This window comes from Carlito syrichta, unplaced genomic scaffold (genome assembly GCF_000164805.1).
Source record: "Carlito syrichta isolate Samal-C Ts95f unplaced genomic scaffold, Tarsius_syrichta-2.0.1 Scaffold309333, whole genome shotgun sequence".
NCBI lineage: Eukaryota > Metazoa > Chordata > Mammalia > Primates > Tarsiidae > Carlito > Carlito syrichta.
Window position 1 is genome coordinate 225,724 of NW_007253429.1, and position 22,685 is coordinate 248,408.

Consider the following 22,685-nt stretch of genomic DNA (forward strand, 5'->3'; position numbering starts at 1 on the left):
GTCTCGAACCCACGGACTCAGGCAATCCACTCACCTCAGCCTCCCAAAGGCACGGGATTATAGGCTGAACGACAAAGCCCGGCTTGATCTATTTTTAAAGCATCAGCCACACTCACTGCATACATAACTTCTCCACTATGTCTGATGGTGTCTGTTGAGAGCTGACCTGTTTTTAAAGTCCTGCCCACAGTCACTGCAAACATAGGGCTTCTCCCCTAAGAAGGCCCTTGAGTTTCTAATGAAGTTTGATTCCAGGCTATAGTCTGGCTCACGTTCTCTACAGTTGATTGCTCCAAATCTCGAGGCTTATAATTCCTTCATTCCTTTGTCTGATTGCACAGGGCTTACCCTTTGGGCCAAGTGGGACTCTATTTCTACCACCATGTTGCCTTCTCTAGGATATACTGACTGTCCTTGGAGTGGGTTGAGGAACGCCCTTAATGTCTCTCTCTCTCTCCTCTGTCCTTGCAGACCAGGGTTTGAAGCACCTTTTCTCTCTTGGTCTTCTGCATTTCCACTCCAGCAGTTCTGATCAGAATACTGGTGCTCCTGTGCTTTCTGATGTCCTGAGCTGGAATTCCCCAGATGGGAGTGATTTTCTGTGCATAAGTCCCAGAAGATTTAAAGCACATGTTGGCTGAGGAATTGCTGACAGGAGGAGACCAGAAGGCAGGAAGAGCAAGGGTAGATTCCTGGCCTTGGTTCTGCTGACGAAAGAAAGTTTTCAGTTAGAGAAGCCATCAGTGAGACTGCTGGGCTGTTCTGCCTTGTCTTAGGACAGAGAGTATCCTACTTCCACAACTGTCATTGGCAATATAATTTACTTCTGACCAATAATTCTTTTACATTTCATTTTTATGTACCACATTTTCCACTGCAATCCAGAAAATCCACACCAAAATAATTTTAACATAGATTTGTAATTAGATGCTACCATTAACTTTGTTGAATGTGATAGTGATATTATGATTATTTAAGAATCTATCTTTAATTTTTAGAGAAATGTGACACATTTAAGGCTACAATATCATATTTCAGATTATCTTCAACATATTTTGGCAAAAAAAGAAGGGGAGAATAACCCAGTGGGTAATATATTAATAGCTATTAAGTCTAAATGGTTTGGGTTCCTCCTTGATCCCCTTAGCTCCATGATCCTTATTTCTTTTTTTTTTTTTAAATTAGAGTCTCATTCTGTACCCCAGGCAGGAGTGCAGTGGTACACTTATGGCCACTGCAGCCTCAATCTGCTGGGCTCAGGTGATCTTTCCACCTCAGTCTTCCAAGTAGCTGGAACCACAGGCACACACCACCATGTCCAGCTAATTTTTTTGATTTATTGTAGAGATGAGGTCTTGCCAAGTTGCCCAGGCTGGTCTCAAACCCCTGAACTCAGGCAATCCTCTCACCTCAGCCTCCCAAAGTGTTGGGATTACAGGCGTGAGCCACCATGCCCAGTTCCTCATTTCTTCTATAAGATTCAGCTTAAACTTCTGTCTTGCAGTAAATTATACTTTGGTCACAATATTTACTATTTCTCCCCACTGAGCCCATCTCTGAAGGATTATCCTTCTCACCACAGTGACATCAAACTTGGTTGTGGGATTTGCTTTGGCCAGTGAAGGTTAGTGGGAAGTTAGTGCACTTTCAAACAAGTTTTAGGAACCACAGTGTAGTTCCATCATTGCCCTTTTCCCCTATACCTCAAGAACCCTGTGACTCAGATAGAGTCTGTTCCTTTTGCTTAGATCCCAGAATCAACAGAATTGAGCCACACCTAAGCTGCATATAAGAGGTAACATAAAAGAGAAATTAACATCTGCCACTGTAGGCCACTAAAGAACTGGGGTTGATTGTTATCACAGTATTATCTAGTCTAAGCTTAATAAAGTATCTTCCCTGTGAAAGCTTTAAAAATTATTTCAAGGATATTTGAACCATTTATTTCTAATAGTGCCCTTAAAGAACAGATGCTATATCACTGAATATGTGAAGAAACAGAAAAAGAGACTAGTTTAGGAGGAAAAATAGTATACTCTCAATTTCATCTAAGTTGGAGAGTAAACTTGTGATATTTTGCAGACAAGTAGAAATATGAAGATAAAACACAGATTAGATAGTGATAGAAAATGGGTTCATTATAATACATGATGAAAATCATTAAAGTTCACAAACTGTTAAAGGGTTTGAATACAGACACAGAAAAAAGTATGTGACACTAAGTCCTATGGCTCCTACAGTTAAAAAACAAAACAAAAAAAAAGAAAGCCCCAAAAAGAGACATGAGTCTGGAGAACCACAGGATGTTATGGTGTCAAGCAAGACAAAAGAAACAATTTTAAGAAATGCAATTGGAATCCAGGCTTTGAATGTCATGATTGATTTAAACAAGGTCATTGTATCATTTTCCTCTAAACCAGTGAAATGTATTAACTGTGGGAGAAAGAATATGACCAGGGAAAAATAAAAACATCTAATTAGACTGACTACCAAAAAATAAATCAAAACACACAGACCGTGGGCCAGGCAAGGTGGCTCACGCCTGTAATCCCAACACTTTGGGAGGCAGAGGTGAGAGAATTGCCTGAGCCCAGGGGTCTGAGACCAGCCTAGGCAACATGGCAAGACCTTGTATCTACAATAAATCAAAAAGTAGTTGGGTGTGGTGGTGTGCATCTGTAGTTCTAGCTACTTGGAAGACTGAGGTGCAAGGATCGCCAGAGTCCAGCAGGTTGGGGTTATGATAGCTGTGAGAATACCACTGCACGCCAGCCTGGGTGATAGAGTGAGACTCTGACTCAAAACACACACACACACACACACACACACACACACACACACACACACACACACACACAACCATTAAAAAAAAAGTCAAAAAATAATAAAAAATCAATTTAAAAATTATTATTATTATTATTTTACTTATTATTATTAGATGCAGGTTGAAATAATGAATCTACATGGAATTAGATACAGCCATTCCGAAGGGGACAGTTCAAACCACAGGGAATTAGGTAATCCTTCAGTCTCAACATTTCAAGTAGCTGGAACTACAGGCATGCGCCACTACGCCTGGCTATTTTTTGGTTTATCGTAGAAATGAGTTTGCCAAGTTGCCCACGCTGGTCTCAAACACCTGTGCTGAGGCAATCCTTTCAGGCTGATAGCAGCTGAGATTATAGGCATGAGTCACTGCACTGGCTTAGTTATACTTTTTTAAAAATGGTTACTAGGATATTTAAAATTATCTTTGTGGTTCACATTATTTTTCTACTAACTACACAGTATGGATCTAGAACGAGTGGAAAACCATAGCCCATGGGGTCATCCAGTTCTCTGGGGGTTTTTCTGTTTGTTTTTGTGGAGTCAGAGACTCACTCTGTCGCCCAGGCTAGAATGCAGTGTCATGATTATTGCTACCACAGGTTTGACCTGCTGGGTTCAGGCGCTCCTTCTGCTTCAGCCTTATCCAAGTAGCTGAACCACAGGCACACAACGTCACACCAGGCTAATTTATTGATTTGTTATAGAGATGTGGTCTCACTGAGTTGCCCAGGTTTGTTTCAAATCCCTTGGGGTTCAGGCAATCTTCTCACCTCTGCCTCACATGTTGGGATTACAGGCAGATGTCAGGCACCATCTGTTTTTGTTAGTCTAGAGGCTAAGAATGGTTTTTACATTTTTTTAATGGTTAAAAAAAGTCAAAAGAGTAGTAATATTTCATGATACCTAAATATTAAATGAAATTCAAATTTCTGTGTCCATAAATAAAATTTTACTGAAACACAGCCATGCTAATCCATTCACATATTGTTTATGGCTGCTTTTGTACTACAAAAGGCAAAGTTGAGAGATTATAAGATCTGCAAAACTTTAAAGAGATACTGTTTGGTTCTTTACAGAAAACATTAGCCAACCCTTATCTAGAGTCATGCTGTAATTGATAGAATTTATCAACCTCAATCTAAAGAATCATGTAAGTTTTTAGACAAATGAAAAAGAAAAACAATTAGAGTTTATGAAACCCAAAGGTCACAAAAAATTTGATGCTTATTTTGAACTTCTGTTGCAGAAGGCAACTCTCACTACCCTCCCCCTTGTAAATGTGCCCCCAGCCTCACTGGCCTCCTGGTACTTCCTTATAATGGGCAGGCACATCCATTCCTTAAGGTCTTCACATCAACAATTCCCTCCACCTGAAATGCTCTTAGAAACCTAGAGTTCGAACTTCCTCACCACATTATGTTTCTTCTTCACTGATTTCAAATTCTCAATTATAAAATTCAACCAGTTACTCTGTCACACTCAATACTCACTGATCCTGTTTTATTATTATCTTTTACTATATAGCAGTTATCACCCTATAACACACGATATTATACTACCCCTATATATGAAGCTTTCTGTTTAGTGTCTGTTTCCTTACACTGGAAAGCAAGCCCAATGGATTACTATTTCAAGAAACTGTCACTGAATTAATGAAGGAAAAGAACACCGCCTCACCCAATAACTGCAGATTCCTGTAATTCTCCAGCATCACTTCTTTGTACAGATTCCTCTGCTCTGAGCTCAGTCTTTCCCATTCTGCTTCAGTGAAGATCACAGCCACATCCCTGAATGTTACTGGTACCTACAAACAAGAAGTCAATTAGTGCACAGCAAGCTGCTATCAATCTTCATTGTGTAAAGAGCATAGCTGTTGGCTCTGCAGAGTCTGGATACATAAGAAGTTAACATAATTCTTTTCAGAGTATATTATTCTCCACATGAAGTTCTAGGCATTACTCTGTGCCTAGCTTAGTGTTAAAGCCTGTGAGGAGCAAAAAGGATGCACAAAACACATTCCAGGTCCTTTAACACTGGAGAAATGATTTGTGAACCAATCTGAAAACTTCAAGTGGTATTCAGGACAACCACCATGAGGATTCATACTGAAGGATTTCAGAGATGGAAAGACAGAGGACAGGCTGGAAAAGACAAAAAGCATCATGGACTTGGGACTTCTGCTGTGCAGAAGGGAGTAGGAAAGATTTAGAGGAGACAATAGAAGAAAACTTTGACTGTTGGGAGCCAGCCTTGAAGGCCCACCTGATTGACAGGGTCCTGGTGGGCCGAAGACCCTGGGCTGCAGGGCGAGCCCGGGAAGCTGAGGCCCTTCTGTGTTCCACCTTTGCTGTTTAGTACCGCCGAAGAATTCTGTGCAGTCGTGGAAGAAGAAAATGGCATGTTTATGTGAAGTACTCACAGCTAACCTGAGAATGTCATGGTTTATTTTTCCATTTCCCACTATGCTGTTTGGCCTTTTCTAACAAATGCAATGGTTAAACTCTGAAGCACATCAAAAATGCTTTCTTTCACTTGGTTATAAGTTACTAGGTATTGTTTGAGTAAAAATGATACAAGTATATACACTCCTTATTTGATTTAGAATTATGTAGTTTAGTGTTTAGACATAAGGTTTTTTAGAAGTACAAGTTTATAGTAAGTTCATTATGAATTCATTATAAGTCCTACACTTATCTAGGAGTTATGTAGGTAATTTATAACACTGTTTTCACAGATTTAGGATGAAGATTAATTGTTAAGGTTTTTACTTAATTCAATAGTTAAAATTCTAAGTTAATGTTTATAGAGTGGGTTTTCACTGAATTCATAATATACTAATTGGATACTTTTATGATAAATTAACTCCTTGGGGGCCTGGGAAAACATCACTAAAAGTTTCTTTTGAGTTTTCTTTAGAAATAAACACTGCAGGATAAGAGAAAAGTAATGAAGACACCTGGACAAGAAAGGTAATTAAAAAGTTTTGAAGGTCATAAAAGCCCCAGAGAGAAAAACTCCTGACACATGGAGAAATGTGCACTTGGAAACTTTCTTGAGACATTTCAAGGACTATAATTCGGGACTCTGAACTAAAACTATCATTTTTGGCTTTATGATAAAGACTCATTAACTAAAAGTAGATAGTGTTCTTGGTTTGTTTGTCGCTTCTAGACCACTAGATGGTGGTAACTTTTAAAGTATATGTACATGAAGGAATTTTCTTTGTCTTGCCCCTTTACGAATGGTATAAAAGCTCTGTGTTAACTAACATTAAACTGTCATCTGTTCAGCAAGCAGGTGTCCGAGTATATTATTTTCATCTTTCACCTATCCGTCTCTCCTTCAGGAAACTTCATGACCCGGCAGGGGCTGGACCCCCTCACTTTAACGACAAAGAAAAATAAGTAAACAAATGAGGTCCACCCATGAGCATTTTCCTTTTTTTTTTTCTTTTGCATTAAAAAAAAATTTATTTCTATTTTAGAGTTGTAGGTATATGTTAGGATCTGCTACATAAGTGAATTGCATGTGGTTGAGGTTTTGGTTTCTAGCAAGTCCTCTCTTGCCCTGGTAAAACTGAGCTATGTATACAATCCAGTAATACCACTTCTGGCAATATACCCAGAGGAACATAAATCACTCTACCAAAAAGACACCTGCACAAGTATGTTCACTGCAGCACTATTCACAATAGCAAAAACATGGAACCAACCCAGTTGCCCACTGAAAGTGGTCAGGATAAAGAAAATGCAGTACAGATACAAGATGGAATACTACACAGCTATAAAGAAGAATAAGATCACATCTTCTGCAGCAACATGGATGCAACTGAAGACCATCTAAGTGAACTATCACAGAAACAAAAAACTGAACACCACATGTTCTCACTCATGAGTGGGCCCTAAACATTGGCATGACCATTTTCGAAAAGGTCAGGTTGCAAACGGGATCTATAAAATCCCTGTGTTAGCTTGGCATGGTGGCTCATGCCTGCAATCCCAGCACGTTGGGAAGAGGAGACGAGAGGACTATCTGAGCCCAGAGGTTTGAGACTAGCCTGGGCAACTTGGCAAGACCTCGTCCCTACAATAAATTAAAAAAAAAAAAAACCTAGTGTTTTGCCTACATATTTTTAACAACCTTTTCTCAATAAAGCCCTAATGCTTTCCTCAACTACTTAAATGTTGACGACCTTTTCCCTTCCCAACAAAGAGAATATACATCTGTCCTCTGGGAAATTATTCATCGGTTCAGAAATAAAAAAATGTAACCCTACTCACCAGTATTTGGGGCTTTCCCTCCTTTTCTTAGAAGCAGTCAGTACAGTTAGAAGGCAAATCTACATGTCCGTAGTTCCAGTTACTTGGAAGGCTGAGGCAGAAGGATTGCCTAAGCACAGCAGGTCAAGGCTGCGGTGGCCATGAGCGTGCCACTGCACTCCAGCCTGGGAGACAAAAGTGAGACTCCAACTCAAAAAAAAAAGAAGAAGAAGGCAAACCTAAAGGTAGAGAAACCAGACCTCCCATTATGCTCTTGGAGTAGCTTTTCTGAGCCTAGGAAAGGAGGAAGTACTCACTTTACTCTGATGTGACTCTAAAGCAGTCTTAGGTGATCCCGGAGTATGGTCCCCTCTTTAATTTTTTTTTTTTTTTCCAGTTGGAGTCTCACTCTGTCACCTACACTGGAGTGCAGTGGCATGCTACTGGCCACCACAGCCTCGACCTGCTGGGATCCGGTGATCCTTCCGCCTCAGCCTTCCAAGTAGCTGGAACTACAGGCGCATGCCACCACGCCCAGCTAAATTTTTATTTACTATAGAGACAAGGTCTTGCCAAGTTTCCCCAGCCTGGCCTCAAACCTGTGGGCTCAGGCAATGCACTCACCTTGGTTTCCCAAATTGCTGGGATTACAGGCTGAGCCACTGAGCCCGGCTGGCCCCCTCTTTACCTTTCCAGGCGCTAAGCAATTCTCACCTTTTGCCTTATGATTTTGAGTCCATTTCCTCACGATCTCCACATTTTCCCCATTCTTTGAAGGTAAAATCTTCACCTGGTCTTGCTCACCCAGTGCAGAAGGATCAGACAGCATCATAGCCCCAGAAGTGGCCCAGTCCTGAAATCCTGCCAGAGGGCCAGGTAGATGTTATTTCATCTCATGATGGATTTCTGGTGTGTGGGGTGACTTTTTCCAACCTCAATTGCAAAAGCCCATTCTGTTTCCGTGCAGCTAGGACCTGTGGGATAGAGAGGCAATTGACATTGCTGGGGCCTTTATTGGAGGCCCTAAGCCTATGCCTCTTCAACAGGGATTCTGTCCTCTCACACACTCAATCAACAAACATGGAGTCTCCATCTACAGGGGTTCCTGAATTTTCTACCTTTACTCATTCTGCCTTCATTTCTAGGCTGTCAAGTCTGTCTTATGCCACCCTCCCTTAGCTTTCAAAATTTACAACTTCTTCCACCTCTGTACCTCAGATTCAAACTCCATGTCTTGGCTTCGTCTCTGCTACTGAGAACCTGAGTCAAGAGAAAAGAAAGAAAATAATATGCTGCTTGTGGACAAGGAACCTCTGAATGTCTCCTTCCACACCAATCAGAACATGCAGAACTCAGCTTCTGACTGGACTGGCCCATCTGTGTTCAATTCCTTATGTCTCTGCACTCTAGGAGTTTAGAGGATCTAAACTGAGTCCTTCTTACTTAAGGGAGAGCTCCAGATCTCACAATGATCCTGAAATGATAACCCCCACCTGCCATTTCTATATATGGAGACCACATCACCTCATCAGACATGTGCATTTGTGTCTCCTCATGGGCCAAAGTCAAAGTACTCCACTTACGTGGTCCTAAAGAAGGCAGGTGGTATTAAGAGCTATGACACCTTCAGAAGCCCCTCAGACACTGTCCAGGATCTCAGCCCAAATGACTACAGGTCTACTGTTGCCTTATAGGACTAGCTGGGTTTCTCTTGAGAAACTTGTGATTAATACCCCAACACCATAGGCAGAGATGATCACTCCCTCTTCTGTCCAAACTAGGCATCTCACCTTAATCATACCATATTGCAATTTCTCTGTTTACATGTTTGTCTTTATTAAAATGTAAGCTTCTTATAAGAACGGCACTTTAGACTTTTTTTGCTAATCTAATCCTTGTGATTAGGTCAAAATAGGCCGTGGTGGTAGATTTTATATTTGTTCCCAATTATTTGTTTCTCTACAAAAGAATTGTTCTTTCCTGCCACTAGCATCAGGCTTGACTTTCTGAAAGGCCTTGGACAATGAATGTGAGTGAAAGTGAGTGTCATTTCTTTTTCTTTTTGAGGTAGAGTCTCACTCTGTCCCAGGCTGGAGTGCAGCACACTCATGGACACCCCATATCAACCTGCTGGGCTCCGGCGATCCTTCCACCTCAGTCTTCCAAGTAGCCGTAACTACAGGTTCGCGCTACCACATCTAATTTTTTATTTATTGTAGAGACAAGGTCTCGCCAAGTTGCCCAGGCTGGTCTCAAACCTGCAGACTCAGGCTCACCTCAGCTTCCCAAAGGGCTGGGATTACAGACTGAGTCATCCAGCCCAGCCGACAGTGCCATTTCTAAGCACTGCATTAACTCTACCATTTCTCTTGATCTGAGCATGTTCCCCAAAGGGACTGTGGTCCTACTGTAAAAGGTCATGGTACAGAGCTAAAGCTAACCTACAAAAGAATAAGACTGGGTGTGAGGTTAGATTGCTGTATGAACTATTGAGATTTCGGAGTCATGTGTTATAACAGTACAACTAATAAAGATAGCTCTCTTATTCCCACTAATACTAATGTCTGTAGCTAACATTTATAAACCAGGGACTGAACTAAGCACAAACTTTTACAACAAAGCCAAGAGGTAGATATTGGTGTTCTTTCCATCTCACAGAGGAGGAAATTGACGCACTAAGAGATTTGTTTATTTGTTCTCAAAATTACGCAGCTATCAAGTGTCAGAGTCAGGTCTAGAATCTAAAATTCTCATTTCAAGGCCCTTTTTCTTTACCACTGCCTAAAATAATGCCCACTGAACAGATGACTCAATGAAAGGGCAAAAAGTAAGCAGATATGGTAGAAATTCACCCAAAAGGCAGGATCTTCAGAGTGTAGTGAAGAAAGGGGTCTATATCAGTCAAATGGGCTGAGCTGTTCTAACAAACAACCTCCCCCAAAAATCTCAGTGGCTTAATGTAATGAAGGCTATTTCTCACTCAGGTTCCATGTCTATCCATTTGTCAACTGTAATTGTGCTCAAAGTCCTCTTAACTCCAGGACTAAAGCTAACAGTGCAGTCACTATTGGAAAATGGCCAGAAGTGCTCAAGGGAGATATGTGATGGAGAATACGCAGGCTCTTAAACATTCTACCCAAAGAGACAATTTTATTCATGTCTCATTAGCAAATCCAGTCTCAGTGTCACTCCTGAGTTCAACAGAGTAGGCCATATACCTATAAGGAGAGGCCACATGGAGGAGATGTCAGAATATCTGATGAATAGTGAAATATACTACTACAAGGGTTCAAGCTCATAAACTCATTCTCACCCAGTCCCAGTCTCCACTATTAATTGAAACTTCAAGGTGCTAGGATCTATGGCTCTGCCTAGAAGACAAAAATAAAGGACCCAGTCCCCAAACCTGCCACACCAAAAGACATCACTTTCACATAATTTTATTGGCAGGTCTAGCAAAACTTTGAGAAACAGGTAATTTTTGTAATGAATATTAAGTGCTCCAAACATTTTTTTAAAATGCCTCCTTGAGGTGAACGGATTGCCTGAGCCCGTGGGTTCAAGGCCCGCCTGGGCAACTTGGTGAGACCTCATCTCTACAATAAATCAAAAATTAGCCGGGCGTGGAAGCGCGCGTCTGTAGTTCCAGCTACTTGGAAGGCTGAGGCAGAAGGATCGCCGGAGCCCAGCAGGTCGAGGCTGAGCGGCCACTGCACTCCAGTATGGGCGACAGAGTGAGACTCCAACTCAAAAAAAAAAAAAAAATGCCTCCTAAGTCATTCATCGAAGACGCCAAAAGCAAGAGCACAAAAGAAAAAGAAAAAGTAGAGGTTAATTCTATTTATAAAAATAGATGGAGACCCTGAGCTCCTCATAATACTACAGAAAAGGGATTGACAGTAGTAGGACACTGCCAGGGGAAAGAGGGGGCACATAACATCAATAAGGGTGCCTAATCCTAATCCAGGCAAAGTGAGGTCTAATTGGAGGCCCCAAACTTCACCTGTACTATAACCACTTATGTGTGCAATCCTGACTTGTACCCACAACTTTAAAATAAAATTTTTAAAAATTAAACAAAAATGATAAAAAACCCTAAATATAAAGCACTAGCAAGCCTAATCCAGCTGTATTTTATAGAAACAATACATCATGACCAAGTAGATTTTATGCAAAGAATGGCAGGTCAGTTTCATATCAGAAAATCTATTGGAGGGAAAACTTCCATTCTTCTTCCACTAAACTGATAAGGTATCAGTTTACCTGAGAAAATATTCTTTTTAAAATATGATACAATTATTATCATTTTTCTGTTTGCTTCCATTAAACTGATAAGGTATCAGATTTACCCGAGAAAATCTTCTTGTTAAAATATGATGCAATTATTATCATTTTTCTGTTTGCTTCATCACCTCTATCCATATATATATGTATGTGAGTATTGGATGTTGAATGTAGCAAGCAGGCCTTTCAACTTTTCTGTATGCATAAAAATGTCCTAAGAAAATGCTGGGGGAAATGGGATCTAAGAAGACTTAAATATTAGCAAAATATATAATTAGGTTAAAAAAGGAACTTATATCTGCTTATTGCTGTTTACAAGAGAAATCAATTGACCTGTCATTTGTGAACACTGAAGTTCAAAGCTGCAGTGAGCTATGATCATGCTACTGTAACACAGCCTGGATGAGAGTGAGACCCAATTGAAAAAAAAAAAAAAAAGCAAGACAAATATTTGAAAGTGCATAATCTTCTTCAGGCTTCTATGGAATTACAGAAAAGTCAGGTTAAAGAGATCTCCACTTTCCAGTCAACTGTCTGACATAAAACATGAACATCCCAACTTTCTCTAAATTCTTGGTCAGGTATTTTTTCTCAAGAGTGCTCTAGCTATTACATTATTTATTTGGTCCCGATGTAAGTAATGCAATTAAGAAAAAATTTTAGAGATGAAGTCTCGCTATGTTGCCTAAGTTGGAGTGTAGTGGCTATTCACAGACATGATTATAGTGCACTGCAACCTGGAGTTCCTGTCCTCAAGCAATCCTCCTGAGTTGCTGGGATTTCAGGCATGTGCCAGTACACCAAGCAGTAACATATATGTTTTATTTTTTATTTTTTTATTTTTTGAGTTGGAGTCTCATTCTGTCGCCCAGGCTGGAGTACAGTGGCATGCTTACAGCTACCACAGCGTCGACCTCTGGCGATCCTTCTGCCTCAGCCTTCCAAGTAGCCAGAACTACAGGCGCATGCTACTGCACCCAGTTAGTTTTTTGATTTTATTGTAGAGATGAGATCTGCCAAGTTGCCCAGGCTGGTCTCAAACTCATGGGCTCAGGCAATCCACTCGCCTCTGCCTCCCAAAGTACTGGAATAACAGGCTAAGCCACCAAGCCCGGCTGTTAATGTAGATGTTTTAAAGTGCTCTGGTCCAATATCAGTCTGGTAAAAAATGGCAACACAAACTGGGTAACTAAGGAGAGATTACCAAAGGGACTATTTACAAAGGCGTGGGCAGGATTAGTAATACCAAAGGTCGCTGTAATACCATGGATACTCACAACAGCAAAGGGTCTTTACCAACACCAGGTCTAAAGGTGGAGGGAACAGTTACCAGAATCAGGAGCTAGAGTCATATAGAAGGGATGCCTGACAGATGTTTTGGCCTTCAGAAGTTTTGGCCTTCGGCAGAGGTACACAATTAACTAGGGTGACCCAGTAAGGATAGAGCCAAGGGAATGAACAAACAATAAGAGAGGAGGGAACTCTGGGAAGTTAGAAATGCTATCTGAAGCCGGGTTCGGTAGCTCAGCCAGTAATCCCGCGCCTTTGGGAGGCTGAGGAGAGTGGATTGCTTGAGCCCGCGGGTTCGAGACCTGCCTGGGCAGCGAGACCTCATCTCTACAATAAATTTAAAAATCAGCCGGGCGAGGTAGCGCATGCCTGTAATTCCGGCTACTCGGAAGGCTGAGGCGGAAGGATCGCCGGAGCTCAGCAAGTCGAGGCTGCGGTAGCTGGGAACGGCCACTGCACTCCAGTCTGGGCGACAGAGTGAGACTCCAACTAAAAAAAAAAAAAAAAAAAAAAGAAATGCTATCTGAACCAAGTCTCCTTCTAAAACAAATGAGTAATTATGGGATATTCTAATACTATTAACCTTGTGAGCTAGAGAAACAGGATTTTTGGTGTAGACCCAGTAATCCTGATTTTGAACTGGAAATATATGTATGAACTTCTGAAGTATTTCTTAACTCTGTCTACTGCAAAAGCCTAGAAACAGTGATCAATTCAGTTGCAGTGATAATGCCCGGATGTAGTCTATGTTTTGATCTGAGTGTTCACTTTATACTAATTCATCACACTATCCATATCATATCTTCTGTGTGGTTTTATTTCCTGTCCTTTATTTTATAATAAAAATTGAAAAACTACAAAGGCACAGAAAATAAAACTGTGAGGTTAATGCAGCAATAGATAGATGAATAGGAAAAAATAAAGTCCAGAAAGAGACCCACGTATATTTGGAATTTTTAGTGTATAGCAAAAATAGCATCTCAAAAAGATCAGGAAACAGTCTCTTCACAAAGGGTTTAGACAAACTGCTATCCAACTGAAAATTATATTTTTAGCTTACATCTTACAGAAAAATAAATTCCCAGTAGAGTAAGAGTTAATCATTAGAAACAAAAATGTAGACACATATAGGAGAATATAAATTAAATAAAAAATTAAAACTACTAGAAGAATACATAGGAAACGAACAGAGGTTACTATGGAAAATAACACTGACTATGGAAAACAAAACCGTCTTTACAGTCTTTGACATGACTGTGTCCAAGAATCCAAAACAAAACAGCAAAAAAACCAAAAAGCAATAAATGAATTTCAACTTAGCAAGGTGGTGGACAGAACACAGGACATGGGGGGGTCTGGATGCAAACATCAATTGTAATTTAAATACTAATCAGAAACAATTGGAAGCTGAAAATTAGAAAAACATTTTCAAAAGCATTAAGAAACATAAAATGCATAGGACTTAATTTTAAAAGAGACACATAAATGCTCTACACTGAGATCTACAAAATATTTACTTGGAGAAAGTAAAGACCTACGTAAAGGCTGGCAAGGTGGCTCACACCTGTAATCCCAGCACTTGGGAGGCCAAGATGAGAGGATTGCTAGAGCACAGGATTTCGAGACCAGTCTAGGCAACATAGCAAGACCTCATCTCTACAAAAAAATTTTTTAAAAATTATTCAAGCATGGTGGCACATACCTGTAAAGTCCCAGCTACTTAGAAGGCTGCTGTAGAAAGATCACCTTAGTCCAGGAGTTCAAGGCTATGAGGAGCAGTGATCATGCCACTGCACTCAGCCTGGGCAACAACAGAGTAAGACCCTGACAAGAAAAAAAAAAAGACCTAAATAAAGAGATACATACCAAGTTTGTGGGATAGAAAAAAAATCAGTATTCTTGAGAAGTCTTCTACCTAAATTGATCTATAGATAAAATGCAATCCCAATCAATATTTCAGAAGATTATTTGCACAGAAAAGTTAGTTGATTTTTAAAACTGGAAATTAATAGGACCTTGAATAGCAAAGACAACCTGAAAAAAGAGGAATAAAGCTAGAGAACTTATGGTATATTATTTCAAGACTTAATATACAGCTGTAGTTATCAAGACAGTATGTTGTTGATATAAGAGTGAACAAATAGATTCATGGAAAGAAGAGGTTTCCAGAAATAGACTCACACCTATGAGGACAAGAGTTTCTTTTTTTTTATATTGTCTCACATATATTGGGTAATGTGCTGATATAACAAGGTTTCAGAGAAGCAAATCTCATACATTTGCATGAAAATGCAATCATCATCCTTATGAACTACAACAGGATCAAGAGTTTCAACACAGGCAAACATAACATTTATCAAAGCAATTCAATAGTAAGAGGAGGGCTATTTAACAAATGTGATGTAACAAGTATTATCTCAAACCTCAAAGTATCAAACCATACACAAAAATTAACTAAAGATAGTTCATAAACCTTAACACAGAAGCTAAACTTCAAGCTTCTAAAAAAATAATTGGAGAATATCATCATAATTTTGGAGTAAGCAAAGAATTCATAAATAATTCTCAAAGAATTCTTAAACAAGACAAATTCTAACTATGAAGAAAGTGATCTCATTTTTGCTGCTTGAAAACCACCATTAAGAAAATGAAGACAATCCATAGATTCAGAGAAAATCTTGGCAAAACAGATGACAAATTTTATATATGTGTGTGTGTGTGTGTGATACATATAGAAAGTAATAAACAATTCAAATGGGCAGAAGATTTGGATAGACCCTTCAGAAAAGAAGATACACAAAAAGCCAACAAGCACATGGAAATATCATCAACATCAATGATCATTAGGGAAAATATTAAAAACACAATGAGATACCACTACACACTGACATGAAAATGAGCAAAAACAAAAAGAGTGACAGTTTTAAATGGTGGCAAGAATACAGGGCCAGGCACTGAGAGCGTTAGATGGTACAACCACTTAAACTGGTAGTTTCTTAAGAAGTTACTTCCTGCCGGGCGTGGTGACCCATGCCTGTAATCCCAGCATTTTGGAAGACAGAAGCAAGAGGACTGCCTGAGCCCAAGGGTTCGGACCAGTCTGGGCAACTTGGCAAGACTTCATCTCTACAATAAATTTTTTTTAAAAATTAGCCAGATGTGGTGGTGCATTCCTATAGTTCCCGCTACTCGGAAGGCTGAGGTGGAAGAATCACCTGAGCTCAGCAAGTTAAGGCTGCAGTGGCCGTGAGTGTGCCACTGGTCTCCATCCTGAGCAGCAGAGTGAGACTCAAGACTAAAAAACAACAACGAAAAGAAGTTACTTCCCAAGTGAAGTAAGAGAATTTAGTAAATTTATCTAAAAGGAATGAATACAAGAAGACTCAAACAAGAATGTTCACAGCTGTTTTATTCATAATAGCTTCAAACTAGAAACAATCCCAATGTCCATAAACGGGAAAAGATACAAAGCATGAAAAGGACAAAATATTAGTACAGAAAAAATTATACAGGTGAATCTCAAAACATGTTGCTTCAAAGCCTGATACAAAAGAGCACACATTATATTCCATCTGGATGAAAGAACAGGTAAAAATATTTTGTGGTGACAAAAATCAGAACAATGGTTACCTTAGGAGATAGATAAGAAAATGCTGGAACAGGAAGGGCACAAAAAAAGTTTTCTGGGGTGATGGAAAGGTTTTTTGTGTTTTTTTTTTTGAGTTGGAGTCACAATTCTGTTGCCCAGGCTACAGTGCAGTGGCATGCTCTTGGCTACTGCAGCCTCAACCTGCTGGGTTCAGGTGATTCTTCCACCTCAGCCTTCCAAGTAGCTGGAACTACAGGCACTGTGCTACCACACCTGGCTAATTTTTTGGTTATTGTAGAGATGCGGTCTCGCCAAGTTGCCCAGGCTGGTCTCAAACCCATAGGCTCAGGCAATCTTCTCACCTCAGCCTCCCAAAGTGCTGGAATTATAAGTGTGAGCCAACACGCCCAGCCCTGGAAAAGTTCTATAGGCTGACTGAGATGGTGCTTACTTTGAAGTACATATCTGTCAAAATTCATTGAAATATACACTTAATAAGATCTATGAATGTTATTGTATGAGAATTATAACTGCTGTTTAAAAAAATTTTTTTAATCCTATTCAGAGATGCATAATGTGGTAATGTATTTATAAAAGAAATGACATGACATCTAAAATCAGGTTTAAAATAATCCAAAAAAATAAGGCAGGGGAGGGGAAAGTGGTATGTGAAACAACCTTGAACATGAGTTGATTATTCTTGATGCTGAATGATAGAGTCATAGCATGCAATTGAAAATTTCCATTATGCCAAATTAACCACAAAAAAAGCCATTAGTTATCTAATTTTTGTTCTTATATGTTTTTAACTGAGAATGAAAGTCTTCTGGCAGCAACTGAATGCTCCAAAGAGGTGGTGAAGAAATTAACAGTGCAACCCCCGTCCATCAGAAGTAACAACAGGCTAGGTGCAATGGCTCACACCTGTAATCCCAGAACTTTGAAAGGCTAAGGAGAGAGGATTACTTGAGCCCAGGGGTTCCAGGCTATCCCAGGCAACAGAGCAAAACCTCACCTCTACAAAAATATTTTAAAAATTAGCCAAGCATGGTGGGGCATAGCTGTAGACCCAGCTACTTTGGAGGCTGAGGTGGAAGGATCATCTGAGCCCAACAGCTCGAGGCTACAGTGAGCTATGATCGAGCTACTGCACTCCAGCCAGGGCAATTGCAACTCAAACAACAACAACAACACACAGAGGAGTCAGTCATATGTGAGCATAACTTTGTTTCTAAAAAGTCAGTTTGAAGAACACTAGAATATTACAGCTTTAGTATTATTTGTACTGGAGTTTTGGAATGGCTTCAGAAAGCTGGAACCCTAAAAGTAAAAGGCCAACTAACCTATAATTGACTATATTTATCATTTTGTTATTGTTTGCTCTAGAAATCCTAGAAAACTCCACACAGCTCTAGGCCCATGCTCCCTCTGGCCTGCAGGACACCTTATGTCAGCAAACACTTGCTCAGAATCTGCTGGGAGCTCAACACAGGGCTGATATCATTCAGACATCAGAAATACATGACAGAGCCCTAGATGCAGGGAGCCCAACCAAGGGGTGGAGACCCATCAGCAGGGCGGACCATAAACTGTCACATAAGGGTCATGGTACATGAGTGCTCTTCTTCTCTCCTCAGTTTTCTCATTGGCAGAACTTCCCCATCCTTGACCTCAGGGTCATCACTGATGCCATGCCTTCTGCCACAACTAACTAGTTACAAAGGCCTGCAAATTCTACTCCCGTGCTCTCTCCCAATTCCTCATCATCCTGTACCATCTGGGAAGCTACAACATCAGTGATAGCCTCCTGACCAGGGTCTCCACAGATCTCTCCCACATCCCAATACTCCTTATTCACTCCTCCCACAGGTAGCTCTACATGCTGTTGGCTGGGTGCCTACTGTGTATGGCAAATACTGCCACAAATGCAACTGAAAAAACACCTGCCCTCATGTAGCTGGCATTTTAGTAGGGGGATGATGGGCAAAAATAAAATATACTCCAAAAAGACACTATGTCAGGTAGTGATAAGTACTGCAAGGAAGAGAAAGATCAGGTGATAGGGGCTGGAGGGGTGGGAATTTTAAATAACAATGTTTAAGGAAAGCCTTTTAAAGGTGATTACTTGAGAAAAGATCTGAAATTTATGAAGGAGTGATTCATGTGGCCAACTGTGTCAACAGAACTATAAAGAAAAAAACCAAACCATTAAATACCCCAAGGCAGGAGTGAGCCCTGATGTTCTAGGGATAACAACTCCCCTGTGGCAGGAGAATGTGCGACAAGGTAGTGGCAGTCAAGAGCAACAGATCATGTGCAGACTTGCAGCATGCTGGTTTGGATCTGGAGTGAAATGAGAAGCCACTGGAGGATGAGTAGAGGAATAACAGGATTTGATTTATCATACACATTTCCAACAGAAGGACTGTTTTTTTTTTGTTTTTTTGAGTCGGAGTCTCCCTCTGTTGCCCAGTGGCATGCTCACAGTCACTGCAGCCTCAACCTGCTGGTCTCAGGGGATCCTTCTGCCTCAGCCTTCCAAGTAGTTGGAACTACAGGCACACGCCACCACACCCAGCTAATTTTTTGATTTATTGTAGAGACGAGGTCTCACCAAGTTGCCCGGTCTGGTCTCGGAACCCTGGGCTCAGGCAATCCTCTCACCTCAGCCTTCCAAAGTGCTGGGATTACCTGGCTAGGACTTTTGTTTTGTTTTGTTTTGTTTTTGAGTCAGAGTCTCACTCTGTCGCCCAGGCTAGCGTACAGTGGCACAGTGGCACACTCACAGCCACCGCAGCCTGGACCTGCTGGGCTCAGGTGCTACCAGGTAGGTTTAAATTGTCTTTACCAAAAATTAAAAATTAAATTACAGGCCTAATACCTGGGCCCCACCATAGGACAGAAGTGCTTTGGATTTTTATTTATTGTAGAAATGAGGTCTTGCCAAGTTACCCAGGCTGGTCTTGACAAGCAGCCTTCAGAAGACCCCTCCCTACCTAAACCCCTTAGAGTCCCAAGCCAAAGGTTTGGCCCCATCACATGAGGGAAAAGCAGACGAGAAAACAGGGAATCAGTAAAACTGGCCACCCATATAACACCCAAACCCGGATTTTTGCCGCAAAGCAGAGTAGCCACCTACCAAACGTCAAATCCTGGGACAACAGGTCCCAGAAAACAGACCTGCCCTCATTCAAAAAGCTGCCTAGATGCAGGCTACAGTGATGCAGTCCACCATTACTAGAAGACAAAACTTCCCTCACCACCACCCCCTAAAAAAAAACCCTAGGGACTCCAGACCCAAGACACTATCCCAGACCTCCAAAGATATTTTTAGCAAGTCAGGCCCACCTCCACCCGCCTCCTCCTAAACTCAACAAACGGAGGTACATCAAAATATGAAATGCCCTCCCTCCTACCCCCACCACTTACCTAATTACCACTTGGGACATATCCAGACATCCAAAGAACAACAAAAACAAAAACTTTCGCATTCACTATCAGCCCTGGGTTCCCACGACCACTCGCAGAGTCAGGACTCAAATAAACACGGCTTTTCCAAAAAGCACCCAGGGATAAACGGCCCTAGCTAAGACCCCACGCTGAGGACAGAGCAAGTAGTCTGTAGGGCCCAGGCGAAGTCATCCCCACAGGCCAAATAAGCCCCAGGGAAGGCCCTATTCAAAAGACTTTGGCACAGAATAGACAAACCCTCCTCTTTTTTAGACATTCGAGTTCCAGATCACTCTGACCCCAACCGGGGAATGCAGGTCCGCGGAGCGCCCGGCCACCCCGAGGTTCCCGGCTGTCCGAGTCTCACCCCATCCTCCCGCCCCAAGTGCGCGCCTCAAGTCGCGCTCCCTCCACCGAAAACGAAACATCCCAACCCGCCAGCCTCAGCTGCCCCAGCGCGCCGCCCCTTGCCCGTAGTTCCCACTTGCCACAATCTACCCCGAGTCCTAGCTTAAGTCCGGCCTCTCCCGACCCTCCTTCTCCCACAGGAAAGGGCATCCTGGGGCCCAGGACCCAGGCCGCCTAGCCTACCAGAGCCCGTGGGACGGGCCCATCCGCCATCGGCCGCCGACCTACCCAGAACCAGTTTCCAGCATCCTGCAGGCTCAGGCTCCGGCTCCTGCTGGCCGCCACGAGCTACTTCTGGGCCGTGCAGAAGTTATGGTACCAGGACAATGGCTCCTGCACCGACAGCCTCCCCGTCTCTTTTCTTAAAATTTTCACGCAGATAACAGGGTCAGCTCCCGAACGAAGACTCTGTATCTTCCACTCACTCTCCACAGGGGCTTCAGCCCCCAGAAGCCTTTGCGGCAGTTTTCCCACTTTCCCACTGGCTTCCGGATCCGGGGGCGGCGTGCTGAAGGCATTTCCGGTTGGCGAATCTGGGTGTCGCAAGAGTTTTGAGTTTGGGCTTTCCTACCTTGGTGGAGCGCTGTTTCCTGGGCTCCGGCTCCATAATGGAGATGTCTTACGCGAGCACCAGCTGGTTTGAATTCGTGTTGCCCGCGCACCCCTGGGGTCATCTCCATTATACGTGAGGGAGAGATACTGGGCAGAGCCGTCTTTTACACTCGCTCCCTTGCCCTCAACTTCCCGTGCTCTCCTTTGGGTGCCCTGTAGTCATTTTCCTGTTGTCGAAGTCCTCAGAGTTAATTACAGACTTTCATCCTGGAGAGTGGAAGCCTCACCCAGGCTGGAGTGTGACTCTCTGGCCTCTTATCTAAGATCCTGGTTGAGAACTGGGCTAACCGGTACCATCTTCACCACGGCAATTGGAGTTCCACAAAGCAGGCCTCCTTCAGCTCCTGGGAGGAGCGTTTAAATCGTAATGATGAGTAAAACCTAAATTGAATTTTCCCTGTAGCCAGAAGGGAAGTCAACCTGCCCTCCCTCCCTTAGAGTGTTTCCATGCCCCTTTTGATATGTATGTGATTCTTCTGAAAGGCTGGATAAGCGTTTTGCCAGCTTTACAAAGTAAGAATGTTTTTCTTAAAGGCCCCATGAGCCATTTCTTTGAAATGTAAACTTAAGGTCACCAAGGGAATTTAGCTTAAGTGCCTAGCTCCAAATTGCCTGTGATGTGCTTCCTAGTCAGGTTTAATATTATTCAATAATAAAACTGAGGCGGGTGTGTTGGCTCACACCTATAATCCCAGCACTTTGGAAGCCGAGAGTGGGAGGATTGTTTGAGCCCAAGAGTAAGAGACCAATCTGGGCAACACAGGGAGACCTTGTCTCTAGAAGAAAAAAAAATCGAAAAATCTAGCCGGTCATTGTGATGCACACCTGTAGTCCCACCTACTCAGGAGGTTGAGGTAGAAGGATTGCCTGAGTCTAGAAGGTCAAGGCTGCATTGAGCCATGATCATGCCACTGTCCTCCAACCTGGGTGACAAAGTAAGACCCTTTCTAAAAAAAGCAAAATGATAATAATAGGCCAGGCTCATGCCTGTAATCCCAGCACTTTGGGAGGCAGAGGTGAGAGGGTTCCTGAGCCTAGGAGTTTGAGAGCAGTCTGGGCAAACTGGTGAGACCTCATCGCACAATAAATCAAAAAATTAGCTGAGTGTGGTGGTGTGCACCCATAGTTCCAGCTACTTGGAAGGCTGAGGCAAAATAATCACCTAAGCTCAGCAAGTCAAGGATGCAGTGGCTGTGATCATGCCACTGCAGTCCATCATGGGCAACAGATTTAGATGCTGACTGGAAGATGATGATGATGATAATAATAACAATAATAATAAAATTGTTCTCTTTTCTACATTTGTGGAGGGGATTTTCTGGGTTGGCAGGAGATTTTATTTTTATATTTTTCAACAGCATCCCTCCTTCCACCTTATTTCTCTGCCTTCCCTGTGTCAGCCTTCTGAGTTCTTCAGTACTCAAGAGACAGATAAGATTGCCCTCAAGGTCACTGTGAGCCAGAAGATAGATATAAATTTCCTGAAATTCTGTCTTGGTTTTCATAGAATGGACCCATTGCCTTCTCTTGTCTTGGAGGCTGCCATGTTAGTAGTGGAAAGAATTCAGCTCTGGATATGGGACTCTCCCTCTCCATCCCTCCTTTGTGACTGTTATTCATTCTGTGAATAACCTACCATGGAACAATTTAAATAAAAATACAACAGAGCTGTTGTCAATGGGAAATCTGTCCTTTGTCTTTAATTTTGCTGAGAACCTAAAATTGCTCTAAAACCGATAGTTTGTTATAAAGATAGGAAAACTTCACAGTGTTTACTTGCTCTTCTCCCACTCACATCCCTGGATCTGTTACAGGCTGAGAAGGGGCTATTTTGGTTATGATTGATAGAAGTTTGGCACCAGTAATGACTCCACACCCGGTCTGAACCAAGAGATTTATTATAGGGGCAGTTACACGAAGGGACTGTAACCGAGGAAGGGCAAGAGAGAGAGAAAGAAAGAGGT

General features: G+C 41.9%; 1 pseudogene; it reads right to left on the reverse strand.

The window, feature by feature from the left end:
- Positions 1-20,505, reverse strand: part of LOC110596471 — a 23,738-nt pseudogene extending 3,233 nt beyond the window's left edge.
- Between the last annotated feature and the right edge of the window lie 2,180 nt (positions 20,506-22,685).